This window comes from Mauremys reevesii, unplaced genomic scaffold (genome assembly GCF_016161935.1).
Source record: "Mauremys reevesii isolate NIE-2019 unplaced genomic scaffold, ASM1616193v1 Contig29, whole genome shotgun sequence".
Classification (NCBI taxonomy): domain Eukaryota; kingdom Metazoa; phylum Chordata; order Testudines; family Geoemydidae; genus Mauremys; species Mauremys reevesii.
The window spans coordinates 361,031-364,881 of record NW_024100839.1 but is presented as its reverse complement, the minus strand read 5'-3'; the positions used below and the strand labels follow the sequence as shown (position 1 = coordinate 364,881).

At 52.9% G+C, this 3,851-nt stretch overlaps 1 non-coding gene across 1 annotated transcript; it reads right to left on the bottom strand.

Moving 5' to 3' along the window:
- Positions 1 to 2,196: 2,196 nt before the first annotated feature.
- On the bottom strand, positions 2,197 to 2,270 carry TRNAN-GUU. The gene has a single exon. It is a non-coding gene; the product is annotated as a tRNA-Asn (tRNA).
- Between the last annotated feature and the right edge of the window lie 1,581 nt (positions 2,271 to 3,851).

The window sequence follows — 3,851 nt, the reverse complement described above, 5'->3', positions numbered from 1 at the left end:
TTGTGGTACATGCACCACCTCTGCAACCAACCTTTGCTACCTCACTCCATAACCCCACACACAGAGCAGCCTGTTACCTCCCAGGACCAAAAGAAACCGTGAAAGAGATCCAACAGCATAAGCTTAAGGCAAGCAACTGCAGCACTAACAACAAATCTAAGAGATTTGAAAATGCCTCTGTCTTTACGCACCAGAAAGCACACAGACAGGCAACATCCACTTCTACCTGCCCCCAGATTTTGATGTTTGGAACCCATACCCCTTAATGGTGAGGACTTTCCAGGCCAGGGTGAAGCATTCAGGCCTCAAATGCCAGGTACAGTTGTGTCCTTGATCCAAAATAAATGAGAAAATACACTGGCTAACTCCTGCCCCAATAACAAGGAGACTGGGGATCCCACAGCAGCTGAAATGACCGTTTGGACAAGCTCTCCCATCATGCAATCCGGGGAGGGTGTGACCATGCAAATGACATCACCCCAAAAGGCCTTGACAACACATCACCAACGGATGGCAGGATAGAGTTCATACTGACCCTACTTCAACTAGATTGTCACAAAGATTCAAAAACACTGATTGTTAAAACTCACCAAATGCCCGTCAATTCATCCTCATCGTCGTATCCGCTCCTTATACTCCGCTCCTGAACGTTGCCCTCACATGGACAATATACCCTCCTAACTCAGTGTCTGTACGTTAACCTTTTGCCCCCCAGTCGGGGCCATTGCAAATTATGTATTCCTTACGCCACCCGATCTTAAACCGAACTTCGCACCCCCTGAGTAAGCTGTACGTTGTTCCCTAATCACCAGAAACTTCTACGCCTAAACGCTGTACCGTACACTTTTTTTTTCTTTGAACGTCATCTTAATAAAATGTTGACATTTGTTTGAGATCCCGGCTCCTTTTCCTTTGCAAGGCGTGTGCGTTTGCTCCGGATTTCAGTCTGCTAATACTGCGGGGGGGGGGGGGGAGTAGGGATTGAGCCAGAGGCGCTTGCCTGCTGCAGACACGGCTCCAAGGCTGAACCTCGTCCCCCACAAGCTTGAAAGCGTAACTGAAAACAGTTTAAGAAGTGCTCCCGTCTCCGGCACTCAGCTACCCAGCTCCCAATGGGGTCCGAACCCCAAATAGATCCCTTTTACCCTGTAGAAGCTGTAAAATCCTGTGACCAGGGCAGCTGCCTAGCAGCCTGCACATCTGCCTGCCAGCACGAGAGCGTGTAAGGCACTAATCCGGATAGTGGCGGCTAGGTGGCAGGGGGAGGGTGTGAAGAGCCAGCAGAGTGGCGCAGCGGGAGCGTGCTGGGCCTGTAACCCAGAGGTTGATGGATCGAAACCATCCTCTGCTACACGTGCGCTTGTTTCTTTTCCCTCTGGGCCTTCAAGCGAGCCAGTGACCAGCAGAGCCCCAAGAGCCTAGGCCATGAGGCAGGAGGTGGCTGAGGCGAAGCGGCGGCCTGCCAGGGAGCTCCCTGGCACCTCTTGCTGCCTGGGCTGAAGGCAAGAGGCAGGCCTGGGTGTGGCAAAGATTCCAAAACACCGAACGTTAAAACTCACCTAACGCGGGTCAATCCATCCTCATCATCGTAACCGCTCGTTATACTCCACACCCGAACGTAGCCCTCATATGGACAACATACCCTCCTAACTCAGTATCTGTACGTTAACCTTTTACCCCTAGTCAGGGCTATTGGAGATTATGTATTCCTTACGCCACCCCATTTTAAACCGAACAGGGGAAAGAGCCGAGGCTCCCGACTCGACCTGCCATTGACTCGCGTGGCTCTGCGCGGCCGTCAGCCGGGGCGGGCCAGGCTGCGGACGTGACTCAGGCTTGGGCCGCATGGCCGTGCTTTCCTGACGAGGCATGAGGCAGGCCAAGAGCTTTGCACAGCGTACAGGGAAGTGGGAGGGAGGCGTCTTTGAGCCGGCCTGTCTCCTCCACTTCTCCCTTGCCGCTTGGGCGGAGGTGGGAAGGGAGCGAAATGTTCCCGGCTGAAAGTTTTTGTGCTCGGCTTTGAGGATTAAGCCTGAGCCTCCGGCACGGCTGCTGGCAGATGGGTTTCTGAATGGCATCCAGCCCGCTCTTTGGACCATCAGCTGAAAGCACTGAGGCCAAGAGGCAGCAAAATGGTACCTTTGAGGCTCCCCCCACAGGCCTTGGGGAAGCAAGGAAGTAGCACGGGCTTAGCGTCGTCCCTGGGTGGGCTTGAACCACCATCCTTTCGGTTAACAGCCAAACACGCTGACCCATTGCGCCACAGAGACACGGAGGGGCAAGGCTGTATTGAGCATAAAAGCTGGGAATCAGCTCAGGGTACGGTATAGCACATGCATGCAGTGGATAGACAAGCAACAGCAAGGAAGTGGACTGCTATGGAGGGTTTTTTGCCCCACTTGCGCCCCTCCTGGGTGGCCCTGCCTAAAAGTAGCGGCCACCAGAGCCCAAGCAGTAGCCCCACCCCTTCCACTTGAGGCCATGCCCCTGCACCACCCCCTCCCCAAGGCCCCGCTCCTACACTGCCTCATCCCCCAAGCTCCTTCCTCCCGCTCACTGCTCTCCGTCCCCTCCCCCCCTCACTCACCCTTACGGTCTTTACAAAGTGGCAAGGCAGAGCCCTCCCATTTTTTAAAGTCCTGGGGTGTTGTTCCCCCTGTTCAGGCACCCCTGGGGCCCTGCACTTCACACAGCTCTCCCTGATTTCAGTTGTTAGTGAGGGAGCCTCACTGCTAGCGCAGACTGGGCAGTTCCTTGCATGAGAGACACTGTCCCAAAGCAGGACTAATGCTTAGAGCTGGTTATCAGTGATTTCAGATCTGTTGGTCTGCAGCAATACTCTATATTGAGTTTTAATCAGCTCTGTTATTACACAGGGAAGAACAAAAGGGTCAAATGGTGCCTGGAACCCTTAAGAAGAATCCACCCCACCGAGTACAACACTTGTCGCTACCTGCTCTCAACCCCACTGAGAATGTTTTGGGGTCACTCCTTGCCTGTATCAACCTAGGGGTTTTGAAGAATCACAATTATCAGGTGCTTCAGTGGTGCAGTTCGTTAGCGCACAGTACTTATAGGGCAGTGCTGAGAGGAGCTATGCTGAGGTTGTGAGTTCAAGCCTCACCTAAAGCACTGGTTTTCATTAGCCAAATGGCTTCACCCCCTTATTTGGCCATGTAGAATTCCATCCCAGGGGACCCTGAGGCAGGGGAAGAGTCAAAAACACCCCCTTCACTTATTACCTCCTCTCCAGAGCACAGGTCAGAACCTGCAATCGTTTCTGCCCCCCTCCCTCCTGCAGCCCCTGTGCCAGGATCCCTCAAGCAGAGCCTGGAGTCCTGCCCATCCTTGACCCCTGAGCCTGGAGGGAGAGGAGCAAGGAGCCATTGTTAGAGGCTTTCCCTTCCCCCGCCCACTTCCCTGGCTCTTGTCACACAATCAATAAGCAGCAAAAGACCAGAAGTCAGAAGCGCAGACAATGGGATGTTTACTGGGGTTAGTTTCCAAGCAAGCAGATTCTGAAGCCCTTCACACCAGTCAGGCTTATCTCTATACACCCACAGAGTCTGTTCCACGTTGTTCCCTTCTGTTAGGCCTGAATAAAGATGTAGCACAAAACCAGTTGTGCCAACCTGACTGAAGTCAAGCATCTAGAGGTTTCTGGGTAATCCCAGAGTGGAAAATACTGAGAAGCAGCATTGTCTCACAAAGCCCTGGGAAACAGTGAGATAAGTGAAGGGGCTGGGACCAGCTGTGTTATGTTGAGAAACACTGTTTGAAGAACTGATAAGAAACACAAGCATCTCACAGTTCTGACTCTAACTCCTTGGTTTAGTGTTCGGTGTGTTTTA